The sequence below is a fragment of the Protopterus annectens genome, chromosome 5.part0 (genome assembly GCF_019279795.1).
Source record: "Protopterus annectens isolate FY-2018-M chromosome 5.part0, PAN1.0, whole genome shotgun sequence".
In the NCBI taxonomy this organism is placed as follows: domain Eukaryota; kingdom Metazoa; phylum Chordata; order Ceratodontiformes; family Protopteridae; genus Protopterus; species Protopterus annectens.
The window spans coordinates 1,957,045,876-1,957,062,043 of record NC_056735.1 but is presented as its reverse complement, the minus strand read 5'-3'; the positions used below and the strand labels follow the sequence as shown (position 1 = coordinate 1,957,062,043).

General features: G+C 39.3%; 1 long non-coding RNA gene across 1 annotated transcript in view; it reads right to left on the bottom strand.

Moving 5' to 3' along the window:
* The window catches only part of LOC122802112, a 181,610-nt gene that overhangs the window by 66,007 nt on the left and 99,435 nt on the right, over window positions 1-16,168 (bottom strand). The gene's annotated exons all lie outside the window — the stretch shown is intronic.

The following is a 16,168-nucleotide window of genomic DNA, read 5'->3' as shown; positions in this document are numbered from 1 at the left end:
CAACTACCCACCCTCTAGCCCCCTCCATATTACATAACTGAATTCTGGAGGAAAGTGGTACTTCAGGACACCTATGTTCTTTGTATTGAACTCCAGTTATGGCATTTTTTTTATAGGCTTCCTGTCAAGCAAGATCTGAGTGATGTTAGGGGTGGTTCATTATGGGTAGGGAAGGAGCTTGAGAGACTGTTGGTGGCTACGAGCTAGAAAAAATTGCTGAGTCAGATCCAAGGATTGGATGTCATTCCATTAGTTCAGGAAGAATGAAAATAGACAACACAGATGGAATATTCTGGTAAGTACATAACTTCTTTTTCTGTTATGACACTCTACACTCGGAATATAGCTAAAATTTAAAACAGAGGAATATAGTAATACTATAAGGCATAATATACACATAGAAAGAGATCAGAATAAGTAAATATGTATATAGTTAAAGAATATAAATATGTCTACTGGAGAGGGATGTTAGCATGTTGGTTAAGGTGTTTACCTTATGGGCACAAGGTACAGGTTTGATTCTCACATGGGGTAATTGTTTCTTTTTTCTCACTTATATAAATGTCTGATTTAAAATGCATACCTATTACTATTATTAGATTGAATAATGCAGTAAAGAGAGGAAGTCTGTTCAAATACTTGCAATTACATAAAGCTCAAATAGCATTTCTACAGGAAACATATTTACTTAATTAAGATGTAAATAAACTTTCATTAAAGAATTTTATTTATTTATTTATTTATATATATTTTTTTAACATTTGTTTACCGGGAAAGTCCAACTTAGAACAACACCATTTTTCAGCAGAGGCCTGGGGAGAAACACTCCAGACCCATGTCTTTGGAACATGATAGGAAACCAGAGCAAACCCACAAGAAAGCAGGGAGGACATGTAGACTGCACACAGAAGGCACCCCAGCCAACAATTTAACCAGAGAACCTCTTGCTGTGAGGTGACATGCTGTCCTGTTCTTTGGTTTTTGCAGGTTCTGGCTTTTAAGCTAAAAGAAGAGGCACACTCATTTAATGGAAGAACTCACCATTAATGCCTAAAATAAAAGATACCTATGTTGCATTGTATAATTGAGTGGAACAGAAAACTATATACATTGATGAACTCTTATTGGATTCCAGGTGTTGGAGCTAAAGATGAAAAAAATTACTTAGATACTATAGCCTATTACATGAGAGCTGAAGTCATAATGGCTGGTAATTTTAATTGTATTTTATCAGACAAAGATTCCACTGCAGATAGAAAACTAAGAATCACATCTTCAGCCAAACACTTAATGAAATGTTGTAATTCTAATGAATTTAAAGGCTATATGTATGAGCTAAGGAAAACAAAAACTCACTTCAATTAACCCATTACTCATATAGATGTGGAACACAAACAGATATTGATAAAATGTTTGTCTCAAACAATCTTGTCGCTCGTCTAGTCAAGATAAAATAGACGAGTCTTTGTGGGTTCTGTTCAAACAGCTTTATTATATACAAACACATCAGGACTTAGGCTAAATAAATTTAACATAGATAAACTTATAAACAAACTAGCTATTGCACTAATACATGCTCACTCTCTGGCTGCACTCTCAAAATGGCACTGAAGCTAGCACGTGCTTGATATTTGCTGTATATGCAAGTGCTAACCTTGAAATTCTTTTTAAAGGTACAACACACACACACACACACACACACACACACACACACACACACACACACACACACACACACACACACACACACTATTCCCTACCTATCTGAGAAATCAGTCATGCAATACTGATGACATTAACTGACATGTAATCAATACAAATAATTCTTTGTCATGCAATTATATATAACTAAATACATATAGATAGTTATGTCCAGGTTGCTGTGTATTTCACACTACATCTGGAAATATGACCAAATCGTGTGACATAGAAATTAGAATTAGGTCTAGCAACTGAGACTGTCTCTGCTGAATATTCAACCTTTAGTACATCAGAAACATCAGGAATGGAAGCAAAAGTTAAGACACGTTCTGCAAGAGGAACATTGTCTGGATTGCTTTGAGATCTAGAGTCTGCATCACAGGAACAATGCTGCAATATTGATTCTGATACAGGAAGAAGATGTCTGCAATTTCTCCTGTACTTCACACCCTCAGATTCTATGATGTAGGATCTTGGCTGAGTACATATACTGTTACTTGACCAATCCAGTTGAAACCATTCGCCTTTGTATCATCACTGTCTCTCCTTCTTTCAATGGACCAAGAAATCTAATCGATTTATCATAGCTGGACTTCTGAAAAGAATGCTTTCTGAATAATTGGGCTCTAACTGTCCTGTTTTTCTTACCTTTAGGCCTCAACAAACTGAAACTAATTAGCATTGTTGTTCTGGTTTACCTGGATAGAAGTCTCTGAGCAGGCGGGCCAAGTATATCGTCATGGGGTATGTTTCTGAGATTAAATAAATTCAAAAAGACATCAGTATTATCACGCTTTGACCTCTCAAGTAATTGCTTTGCACTCTGTACTCCATGTTCAGCTAGTCCGTTTGACTGTGGATATTCTGGAATACTAGTAACATGCACAAAGTCCCATTCCTTTACAAATTTCTGAAACATCTGGCTAGTAAATTGAGTACCATTGTTAGAAATAACTTTGTGTGGACTACCATGGACTGAGAAATTATGTTTCAACTTGGTGATAACAGCAGTGAATGTTAGATTAGGTAGTAAATCAATTCCATACCAGTTAGAATAAGAGTCTACCAACACTAAGTAATACTGATTGTTCCACTTTAATATATCAGTGGTTACTGTTGACCAAGGTAGTTCAGGAACTTGACTTAGATGAGGTAGTTCTTTTTGCAAATGTGGTTTAGTACTATTGTATATTGAACAAGAAGAAAGTTCTTTATCAATGTATTTTACTAGAGAAGGCCAAAATACTAGTTCTCTCACCCTCCTTTTGATGGATACGGACCCTGGGTGGCCATGATACAAAATCTGGGTATATTCATGTTGTAAGAAAGTAGAACTAACAACTTTAGGACCTTTGAAAATAATGCCATCTTCCATCAACATGTCATCTCTGTCAGGAAAATACGTTTGCATTTCAGGTGGTATACTAAATTGCTTTGATGGCCATCCAACATTAATGTAGTGATAGAACTTTTGCAAAATTGGATCAATCTTTGCATAATCTCTCAGCTCATCAAGTCTTGTGGTAGAAAAGTTAAACACTTCCATGACATCAAAGTCAAAATCTCTGCATGAAGCTGTTCCATTGTATTTCTGGGTGATCTGGATAAGGTATCAGCCAGATAAAGAAATATGCCTTTTGTATAGACCATTTTGAAGCTGTACTTTTGCAATTTGAGCATCATTCTTTGTAATCTCACTGGAGCTGAATACATGGGCTTCTTTAGAATAGTAACTAGAGGATGGTGATCAGTTTCAGTCTGAATAGCTCAACCATAGATATAATCATGAAACTTTGAACATGCAAATACTATTGCCAAAAGTTCTTTCTCAGTTTGAGCATATTGCATTTTAGTATGGGTAAGAGTTCTAGATGCATACGCTACTAGTTTGGTTTTTTGAAGAATAACTGTGCCAAGACCAAATATTGAAGAAACACAGGAAAGAGCTACTGGTTTATTGACATCATAGTAGCTTAATGTAGGTGGGTTGGTAATTTTCTGCTTATAGTCTTTAAATGCTCTCTGGTACTATTCCAGCAAAGACCATGTAACATTTTTCCATGTCAGCTCTCTCAGTTTGTGCCCTTGTAATGCTCCATTTTATCTTTAAAAAAAAATCATTCATGCAAGTTTTCATTATCTTTGGTTCATTTCTGGCCCTTTTTTGTGCTTGCTTCTCTTAGTTTACCTTTACTGTTATCTCTGTACCTCATACCTCTTTAAAGCAGTCTCTGAAATCCTGGTTCTGACACCATGTCGGTCATCTAGTCAGGATGAAATAAACAAGTCTTTGTGGGTTCTGTTCAAGCAGTTTTATTATATATGTAGCTCCCACTGTATTTTATGTAGAAGTAATATACTGTAGTTTTTCATTACACCACATGGTGGACCTCCTTTTCAAGAATATAAAAGACAATTCGAAAGTGAAAGAGGTTGTCTGGAACACTAGCTGAAGGAGGGAAGACTGAAACATGTAGCTGAAGGGAAAAAGGGCCTTGCAGCATGACTGGATTTTCTTTTCTAGTGTTTTGGGAAAGGGAGGTGAAGTAGCAAATTGTGTCTGTTTCTTGCTGAAATCCCGGATATGATATGTTTTAGAATTAGGAGAGAAGTTTGAAACCAGTAGTTCCACTCCTGCTATGATTCAGCAAGTAAAGGAGTTCCCTTGGGCCTAGTACCGAGAAGCCATAGATGATTACCAGAGTTCTGGTAGGTGATTTTCTACTTTTCTCATCAGATGAACCACAGTGCCTGGTCACTAGGGTATTCTCGACGGAGCTGTGAGAGGCTCTGGCCGTCATTTTACATTTTTATAAGATTGTGCCCCCCCTTTAATGCTTTGTGGATTACAAATAACTGGGATCCATATGAGCTCCAGCTTGAGCCCCATCATGCCAGCAGCAAGACTGTAAGTAGTCACTGGCCAGTGAACATGGTATAATAGAGTGTTTCATAGTTGGTCTGTTTAGAATTGATCAAAAGGGGTAGAGGGTGTTAGTACTGCTGAATGACATTGCATTCTCTCATATTTGTATTGTGGCACTATAAATCTTTATTGTACAGTGATAATGCATTTTGCCATGTTAGTACTGCTGCCCTAAAGAATCTTTACTGCTCAATGACATTGCATTTTCTCATATTTGTATTGTTGCATTATAAATCCTCATTGTTCAATGACATTGCATTTTGCTCGTGTTTGTACTGCTGCCTTCAAGAATTTTGCTGCTCAATGATATTGCATTTTCTCATATCTGTATTGTTGTATTATAACTCTTTATTGCTTAATGACATTGCATTTTTTTCCGTGTTTGTATTGCTGCATTATAAAGCTGTACTGCTCATTAATATTGCCTTCTTTGTGCATGTTTGAATGTCAAGATCTTCTTCTGTTGAGTTCTGGGGAAGAGGGTGAATGTATGTTTTCATTATATGCATATCCTCACCTTGTCTTATTGCTAACTGGTACACTGTTGAAATAATTTGTTTATGGTTGTGCTATTGCCTTTTTAAACCAGATGTGTCACCTAGAATAAAATCTGTCCCTCTTTCCACCTTGGTATGTTGGGCCTAATAGGGGTGTCACCAGAGTCAGGTATGTAGGAACCCATATATCTTCAGTTACTCCTGTGGGTGCGCTACATTTTGGGGCTCGTCCAGGATTTTCTGTACTGCCTTGGACTCCACCCTGTTCCCATGTATGTGTGGAAAGCAAATCCAGCAGAAACATGAACTCAGAAGTAGCCGCTAAGTGGTGCAAACAGCACAATGCTCAGTCCGAGCATTGCTTAGTTCTGGTTTTGCCAGGGGTCACATGGACAGATATGCAAATACATCAAGTCACAGGATCCTTGCCAGTTGTGAGGTGTGGATTTTTGTTGGACAGCACTGTGGACCCTACCGAGCAGAGCACATTGGCCTTATTAGAATGGAAAAGTCCTTTAGTGTATGAGCACATACCTTTGAGTGTACAAATTTCAGGTAAGAGTGCAGTCCGTGTGATAATCCCTGAGAAGTGCACTACCTCAGCAACAGAGAAAATACCTGTGGAAGCTACCCAAGTAGGTCAGAACCTTACACCAGAAGCTGCAGCTTCACTTCCCATGAATACTATAGGGTCTGAAGTTTTGAATGCTTTGGGAAGTATTTTAGAAAAATGCTTAAAGCCTACACAGCCATTCACTGGGTTTAGTTACCGCAAATTGTGTTTGTTTTCTGCCAAACAACCCGCAATTCAGGGAGAGGAAGATTTTGAATCCTGGATGGATCAGGCTTCACAAGCCCTAGAGGAGTGGGATATTCCAGAATCTCAGAAGAAGCAGCGGATAGCTGAAAGTCTAAAGGGACTAGCTGAGAATACCATATGCAACCTAAGGATGGGTAAGCAAGATTGCATGGCCAAGGTTTATTTAGGAGTACTGCAGGATGCGTTTAGAAGGACGGAGAGCACTGCTGACCAGCTGTATCAGTTTAAACATACATACCAAGAAGTTGGTGAGAAACTATCTGATTACATTAAGCAATTAGATAAAATGCTCCACCAGATCATCCTAAAGAAGGGGGTGGATCCAAAAGTAGCTGACCAAGTATGGATCGGACAAATTTTACAGGGAGCTCAAGTTATGGACCCCAATGTGTGGAAAAATGAGGATGAGAAATAGGAAAGAGACTCTAACTTATTCTCAGTTGGTTAAAGAGGTGAGGGAAGAGGAAGTCCTGTTAGAAGCCAAATATCTGTGTTCAACAGCAACTAAAACAGTTAGTGAACACCAGCAGGAGCCTATAGCTGTGCTCACTACTTAAACAGGAGTTGTGGCCCAGAGTGTCCGCAATGTAGAAGTGTCACAGTTGCAGGTGTCTTCCCTGACCAACGCCATAGCTCAAGTCACCAAGACAGTTGCAGAATTGCAGAATACTGTGGTAACTTTAGCTGAAGGGAGGAATACATCAGCTAAAACATCCAAGAAAGGACTCAGGGAAGAACCGAATCAGCTCAGAGTTCCTACTGGATTTTGTTTTTGTTGTGGAGATGCAGGGCATATAAAGCGACAGTGTCCTAATGCAGAGAACTTGAAAAGAGTGAACAAACTATTATTGGCTAGTGCAATGCAGGGAAACTTCAAATGGCCTCAGTGAAGGAGCCAGCTGAGTTCCCAGTTACAAAGAGCTCCATAAAATCTAACATCAAGAGACAGCATCCTGGATCTCCTTTCCATACTAACCCTTTTAATAGGGGAGAGAGACTACCTACTATGCACACTTCTAGCTCATCTGAGATGAACAACTGATTTGGAAAGCCATCTCAACCAAAATCCCAGCATCTCGGACTGCAAAGCATTACTAAGCAAGAGTCTTATCCATTAAAATGGTGAGGTTAACTGGCGGTACCTCAACCACATGCTGACTGCCACACAGCTGAACAACACTGGAAACAGAAACTACCCAATAGCCTACTGGGACCGTCCCCTGTCATGTCAGTAGAAATAGAAGGAGTGTATAGTAAAGCACTGTTGGATACTGGTGCACAAATCACCATTCTGTACAGAGACTTCTACCAAAAATACTTAAAACATTTGCCACTTGAAAAGTTGGAAGATTTGGAGAGCTGGGGTCTAAGTGACATGAAGTTCCCATATGATGGTCATGTCTCACTCAAGTTAGAATTTTCCACTTCAGTTGTTGGGTCAACAGAAGTTTTTGAAACAATTGCTGTTGTGTGCCCCAGGCCAAAAGGAAAGGATTCAGCATCTATTTTAGTGGGGACAAATACTGAACTCATCAGAAGAATGCTAATGCCTCAGTTGACCCACGAACACCCAACACTACACCCTCTCCTGAGACCAGTTTTCTGTGCCCTTCAAAGGGGGAAAGATAGTAAGAAAGATGAAATTGGTCATGTGTGGACCCTGTCTGGGAAAGAGCATATAATTCATTCTGGTCAGGTCACCTGCTTGAGAGCCTAAGTGAGGATGTGTGGACAAATAGTTTCCTCTCATATCATGATGGAAATGAATCCAGAAAGTGACTTGCCACCAGGGCTGGAACTAGTCCCAGAGGTTTGGCCTGTGGACAAGTTAAAGCATCCATATGACACTTTTCCTGTGGGGTTGAAAAATAAAGGAAGTACTCCCATTGTCCTGGGTTCACAGGTGCATTTGGGAATTGTTTATGCTGCCACTCCCTTACCTGCTTCTGTGTTGACAAGGAATGAGAGCAGAGCCAATGAGTTGAAGCTGGAAGATATTGAGATAGGAGGTAGTCTCTTGCCCCCTGAGTGGCTAACCAGAGTTAAAGAGCTACTAATGAAAAAGAACAATTGTTTTTCTACTAGTGAACTAGATGTGGGCTGTGCAAAAGGTGCAGAACACCGAATAAGAGTAAAATAGGACGGGCCCTTCAGGGAACATTCCAGAAGAGTAGCCCCAGGAGACCTGGAGGACTTAAGAAAACATTTGGACGAACTAAAATCCACAGGGATAATTTGAGTGTCAAGAAGTCCATATGCCTCTCCCATTGTCATTGTCAGGAAAAAGAATGGATCAATTCACATGTGTTGACTATCATACTCTGAATCAGTGAACCATTCCCGACCAGTACACAAGTCCCTGGATTGAAGATGCTCTAAATTGCCTGGTGGGCAGTAAGTGGTTCAGTGTGCTAGACTTAAGGAGTGGATACTATCAAATCCCTATACACCCAGAAGATAAAGAGAAGACTGCTTTCATCACCCCTTTGGGTTTTTTTTGAGTTTGATTGCTTACCTCAAGGTTTATCAAATGCATCGGCAACTTCAGAGAATCATGAAAAGAACAGTTGGAGACATGCATCTCCTGGAATTATTAGTCTACCTGGATGACATCTATGTCTTTGGGAGGACCCTAGAGGAGCACAAAGAAAGACTGATGAAGGTATTGGACAGGACTGAGAAGGAAGGCCTGAAGTTATCATTGGACAAATGCAAGTTCTTCCAACCTTCAGTGACCTATGTGGGACATGTAATGTCTGCAAATGGAATGTCCAAATATCCCAGCAAAGTTGAAGTGGTGACATCTTGGCCCAGACCCAAAACTATCACAGAGCTGGATTATTTCCTGGGGTTCTGCAGTTACTATAGAAGGTTTGTGGAAGGATTTTCAAAGATAGCAAGACCCCTCAACCATTTGCTCCGAAATGATGAGAAAGCAGGTGAAACTGATGAAAATATCTTTGCGAAAAAGCCTAAGGGACCAAGAGGTGCTAAAGAACTCATCGAGAGTCATTGGGCTCCTGAGTGTGAAGAGTCATTTGAACAGCTTAAGTATTGCCTCGCATATGCCCCTGTGCTGGCATAAGCTGACTCAACAAATCCATACACTTTACATGTGGATGCTAACATGGATGGCTTAGGAAGAGTCCTTTACCAGGAGTATGACAAGAAGCTGAGACTTGTGGCTTTTATCATTTGGAGTATATCCCCCATAGAAAGAAACTACCCTGCACACAAGTTGAAATTGCTTGCCTTAACAGGCAGTAGTGGACAACCTGCATGGTTATCTCTATGAAGCTGAATTTGAAGTGCAGACTGACAACAATCCTCTGACATACATCCAGACCACTGCAAAACTTGATGCTACTGACCACAGATGTATAGCAGCTCTATGCAACTATAATTTCAGTTTGAAATACCAACCAGGAAATGAAAATGGAGATGCTGATGGTTTGTCCAGAAGACCTAAGGGAGATTTACACCTCAACAATGAATGGGTGGAAATTCCAGTGCCAGGGGTGAGAGCTATGTGTCAGATTGCAACCTGCTATCAACACACTGAAAGTTGGGCCCAGACGTTGGATTTGTTGGAAGCAAGCATACCCCAAGCTTACTATAATCTGGTCACTTTACAGGCTTCATCACTACCAGCTTTGAGTAACAGTGACCTCAGGAGAGATCAAAGAAAAGGCCCCTTAAGTCTGCTGGTGGTAGCTGCTTTAGAAAAGAAATAAGTTAATATGCTTTGCATGGATATTCATCATCTGGCAAGACTTTTGGCCAAAGAATGGGACAGACACCAGATACAGAATGGACTAGTATATAGGAGATCTACTAGTGCAATCGGCAGTGAAAAATGACAATTGTTGCTTCCTCAGAAGTATAGAGAATTATTACACTGGTCATTGCATGATGATCATGGTCATCTTGTTTATCACAGAACTATGGGTCTGGTACGAGACAGGTTCTACTGGTCATGCATGAAGCAAGATGTTGAGGATTATTGTCGTACATGTCTTCATTGCATTCAGAGAAGGATTCTGCAGACCAGAGCTGCCTCATTGGGGTCAAATTGAAAGTATTGGACCCATGGAACTGACCTGTATAGATTTTCTGTGCATTGAACCAGATGAAGGCAGGATCAGTAATGTGCTGGTGGTGACAGACCATTATACCAGGTATGTTCAAGCATTTCCCATTCACGAACAGAAAGCTATTACAGTGGTGAAACTACTAGTTGAGAAGTTCTTTGTACACTATGGCCTGCCAAAAAGGATACACTCTGATCAAGGACGTGATTTTGAGAGCAAGCTTGTCCATGAACTACTCACTCTGTTGGGAGTCCAAAAAAGCCACACCACTCCTTATCATCCTCAAGGGGATCCTCAGCCTAAGCATTTCAACAGAACTTTACTAGACATGTTGGGGACACTGTCTGCTGAGAAGAAGAGTCAATGGAGTAGACATGTAGCCACAGTGGTGCATGCTTACAACAGTACTAAAATGATGCTACAGGATTCTTGCCTTACTTCCTAATGTTTGGAAGAGAAGCTCATCTTCCTGTTGACATCACTTTTGGAGTCACAGCTGATGCTACACCAGTGCAATCTCATGGCAGTTATGTGGAGAGGCTAAAGAAGAACCTCAGACAGGCTTATGAGCTTGCTGAAAAATCAACAGGACAAAGACATCAGCAAAACAAGGCTCACTGTGACAAAAAAGTAAAGATGCATGACTTGCAGCCAGGGGACAGAGTTCTTTTGAGAAATTTGGGACTACAAGGAAAGCATAAACTAGCTGACCACTGGGGATATGAGATTTACATAATTTGTTCTCAGCTACCTAATATCCCTGTCTATCAAGTTTTCCTGAGGGGAAAGAAGGACCTATAAAAACCTGGCACGGAAACAGCTTAATGCCTTTGGCAAAATCAGTGAGACTCATGAATCCGGAACCCAGAATGGCTCAGCGGAAGCCTAACTCAAGGAGATCCAGAAGGATAAATTGGAGAGGAACTATCCTTTCCAATATTCAAGAGCCTATGCTTCCTCCTGATGAAGGAGAGGAGGAAAGTGATGATGACTGGGGTTTCAGTGGGCTTTTTTATGAGGATGTTCAAGACCCCATGGGCTGTAATCTCAATTTAAATACACCGGAATTCATTCCTTATCATTTTGAGCAGTCCAGACCTAACAACAGACTAAGTAATGTTTCTGTGCCTCTTACAGAACCTGATACTGATGGAGGCCCTGCTATGCAAACTTCAGAAAATAGTACTGATGATAGTCATATCATTATGGGAAATGAAAGTGAAGTTATACAAGAGTGGATCTTAGAAGTAGACAATATGCCTACTGAAGAACTAGACATTGAATGTGATGTGAGTGACAAACCTTCCGAGCAAAATTCCTTAGCTGTCTCTTCTGAACCAAAACTGCAGAGACCGATTCGGCCCCCACAGAGACTTACCTATAACTGTTTGAGACATGGTACACAGGAACCTATGACCACAGCTCATTGGAGGGTCTGCGTTCATAATCCCTATGCCTTGTACTCCAGTGGTGACACCCCATCCCAAGATAAGCATAAGGCTGATTACCCTTGGTGGAATGTATCTTTTGAATGCAACAATATTGTTCAGTTGATGGTGCATTAGTGTTTGTAAATATTTTCTGCTAATCTACCTTTGACTTGGGGGGACCCAAGATTTTCAAGGGGGGGGGAGAGTGTAGCTCCCACTGTATTTCATGTAGAAGTAATAGACTGTAGTTTTCCATTACAACACAATGTGGAGCTCCTTTTAAGGAATTTAAAAGACAATTTCAAAAGTGAAAGAGGTTGTCAGGAACACTAGCTGAAGGAGGGAAGACTGAAACACATAGCTGAAGGGAAAAAGGGCCTTGCAGCATGGCTGGATTTTCTTTTCTAGTGTTTTGGGACAGGGAAGTGAAGTAGCAGATTGTGCTTGTTTCTTGCTGAAATCCTGGATATGGTATGTTGTGGAATTAGGAGAGAAGTCTGAAACCAGTAGTTCCACTCCTGCTATGATTCAGCAAGAAAAGGAGTTCCCTTGGGCCTAGTACCAAGAAGCCATAGATGATTACCAGAGTTCTGGTAGGTGATTTTCTACTTTTCTCATCAGAGGAACTATGGTACCTGGTCACTAGGATATTCTCGACTGAGTGGTAAGAGGCTCTGGCCATCATTTTATATTTTTATAAGATTGTGGTTCCTCCCTTTAATGCTTTATGGATTACAAATAACTGGGATCCATATGAGCTCTAACTTGGGCCCCATCATGCCGGCAGCAAAACTGTAAGTAGTCACTGGCCAGTGAACAAGGTATAATAGAGTGTTTCATAGTTGATCTGTTTAGAATTGATCAAAAGGGGGTAGAAGGTGTTAGTACTAATGAATAACATTGCATTCTCTCATATTTGTATTGTGGCACTATAAATCTTTATTGTTCAATGATAATGCATTTTGCCATGTTAGTACTGCTACCTTTAAGAATTTTGCTGCTCAATGACATTGCATTTTCTCATATCTGTATTGTTGTATTATGACTCTTTTATTTTAATGACATTGCATTTCTCCCGTGTTTGTATTACTACATTATAAAGCTTTACTGCTCATTGATATTGCCTTCTTTGTGCATGTTTGAATGTCAAGACTTTCTTCTGTTGAGTTCTGGGGAAAAGGGTGACTGTATGCTTTCATTGCATGCATATTCTCACCTTGTCTTATTGCTAACTGGTGCACTGTTGAAATAATTTGTTTATGGTTGTGCTATTGCCTTTTTAAACTAGATGTGTCACCTAGAATAAAATCTGTCCCTCTTGCCACCTTGATGTGTTAGGCCTAATTGGGGTGTCACCAGAGTCACGTAGGAAGGAACCCGTATCTCTTCAGCTACACCTGTGGGTGCACTACATATACAAACACATCAGGACTGAGGCTTAATAACTTTAACTTAGATAAACCTATAAACAAACTAGCTATTACACCCATACATGCTCACTCTCTGGCTCCACTCTCAAAATGGCACTAAAGCTAGCAGATGCTTGCTATTTATATGCACATGCCAACCTTGAAATGCTTCTTAAAGGTATAACACAGACACACTGTAGAATAACTTGTGTGCTGTACCTTTAAGAAGCATTTCCAAGGACTGAACATGCATATAAATAGCAAAGCACATGCTAGCCTCAGTGCCATTTTGAAAAATACAGCCAGAGTGTGAACATATATATGTATGTTAGCTAATTTGTATATAATTTAAAGTTACTTAGACTCATTTCTTATTTGTTTGTATATAATAAAGCTGCTTGAATGAGAACCCACAATGTTTGTCTACTTCATCCTGACTAGAGAGTGACATGGTGTTAGAACTGGGATTCTAGAGACAACTTTTCAGAGCCACGAGGTACAGAGTTAACAGTGAAGATAAACTAAGTGAAACAAATGCAAAAAAAGGGCCAGAAATGAACTAAAGATAATGAAAACTTGCACCAATGATTTATTTTATAAAAAAAAATGAAACAGAGCATTACAAGGGCACAGATTGCATTACTAAGCAAATGAATAGCCCAGAGACATTTATTAAGCAAACGGGTAGCATAAAACATTTATTAATCAAACAAAATGTTTTGAAATTAAGCTATTTGACAAAACAATTATTAGAAAATCATATAAAGGGCACAGAATTATCTCAGGATTGCAAAACAACCATGTTTCAAGTAAAACAAGCGTGTTTAAGTTAAAACGAGCACAAGAAATTATAATGGGCATGAAAAGAGATTAAATGAGAAAAACAAAAATAATAAAGGACACAAAGGGCACATTAAGCATAAATACAGCAAGGCAACTGCATGTTTTTGGCAAATTACTGTGTTTTTGGCATAAATTACTATTTTGCATTGATCAATACTCTCAATAGCATAACTAGAGTTATTCAAAGTATCTCAAAGTGTGTAAAAGTGCTTACAGTGAATGTTTATTACTGTACATTTATTCTGAAAAAAATTGTTGTGTGCAAAGTGCAACTATTTTGTCGAATGCAGTCAAGTTACAGCCATTTTGTAAAGTCTCTTGTGCTAGGTGTGTCTATTCACAAAAAGCCACCATTACAGAGTGTTTCTTGCACTATACAGAGTTATTTAGCAAAGTACAGCCATTTGGGGGAAATTTCAGTATGCCGTGTACTGTTTATTCACAAAGTGCAGTTATTTCAAAATGTTTCTTGCTCTGAGCTTCTTCTGCCCAGTTTATTCGCACAGTGCAGTTATTTGAAATGTTTCTTAAAATGATGATAAGTAACTTTTACAGTACAAAAATTTCCAGAGGGTTACAGTTCCCGAGCAATGTATTTCGCAAAATTTAGTTATTCATATGAGGCATGTTGTGCTATTGGCATAGTTGCAAGTACTGCCATAAATTTCTGGTATATGTATATGTGTGCATGTTCGTACAGTTACAAGGGGACTTGGTTGCATTGTGTTTACTATAATTTGCTGGCATGGCAGACTGATTTTGAAAACCATCACCACTTGTATTTGATCAGAATATTGCAGAGAACTGGAGAATATTTGAGCAAGAATACAATATATTCATACAAGCAGCTTATTCTGACAAAGATGCATGCACCAGGGCATTCATTTTATTAAACCTAGCTGGGTCAGAGGATATTGAAAGACAGTGTTCATTTGTGTATGCACCAGCACTGAGTATATGAAGGTAAGGGTCAAATTGTCATATTGTACAGGCAGAATCAAAGGAAGACCACGAGTGTTTCAAGCACAAATTTAGAGAAATGTGCAATCCCCCAGACTAGTGTTACATTAGAGAGGCATTTGTTTTACACAAGAGGTCAAAAGCAAGGAGAAACTTTTGCAGCTTATATTACTCACCTGAGAAACAAAGCTCAAATCTATAAGTTTGGTGACTTAATGTGTGCTTTTTATTGTGCTACAGTGAGAAAGATTTTGCTTTGTGACAGTGATTTAATGCTGAGTAAAGTTACTGAGATTTGTCAAATCCATGAAGTTACAGAAAGACACATGAATATGCTTGCAAGTGATAAAAGCGTAGTTTCAGTAGGCTCCAGAGCAAATGTAGACAGCATGCAGCATGTGACTGTTTGGCCTAAGCACATGGCAGCTGCAACCCCTGCAAGTTTTCCTGGGAGATTCCGAAATCTTTTACCAAGTTCCAAGACTAGCTCAGTAAAGAGACCATGATCAGTCCAGACAAGGGTGAGTCAGCAAAACCCAAATCAAGCTTTATTGTTAACTGTTGCAATTGTTGTGCTAACCATGAGCTTAAAACAGAAAAATGCTTAGCATTTTGTCAGCAATGCCACAAGTGTAAAAATGGAACATTTTTCAAAAAAATTGCAGATCAAGTAAGCCTCACACTGTGAAAGAAGGGTCAGTTAAAAAAGCAAGTTGATCAAGTAGCAATCTACTTTCTATGTGGATGGTGTATTAGTAATTGGTGAAAAGATTGATGCAGTAGATTTACTGGCAAAAAATTAGGTATTTTGAAATGTCCAGATCAATGGTAAATCCACCAAGTTCAAAGTAGACACTGGTTCAAAGTGTAATGTTTTGTCAGCAGACACATTTGCTAAGGTGAGAGCTGGTGAAAAACCAAATGTGGCCAGTTGTGCCAAACTTGTTGCTTATGGAGGTGAAAAAATTCAGACCGAAGGCTCAGTAGTGCTTTCATGTTATGTGGCCAGGAGCTGTTATATCTTATTTTTCTATGTAGTTTGAAGAACTATGCAGTTATTACTGGGTCTCACAGATAGTTTGAGAATGAATCTGCTTTCTTTTACAAAAGAAGTTCATCAAATAAGCACATGTCCGGGTTCCAGCTACACTAACACTATTTTTTCAGAGTATGCTGATGTTTTTGATGACAAGTTGGGCAAACTTCCAGTTGTGTATTCCATGAAGCTAGACTCTGAAGTCAGTCCAGTAGTCAGACCAGCAAGAAGAGTTCTGTTAGCTATGCAGAATAAAGTTAAAGCTCAGTTGAATAAAATGGTGCAGCAAGATGTAATTTGTCCAGTTACAGAACGTACTGAATGGGTGTCGGCCATGGTAGCCGCTCATAAAAAAGTCTCAGATAAAATCAGAATATGTATTGATCCAAAAGATATGAACAAAGCATTAAAGAAACCACATCATCCTATGTGTACAGTTGAAGAAGCCACTGCTT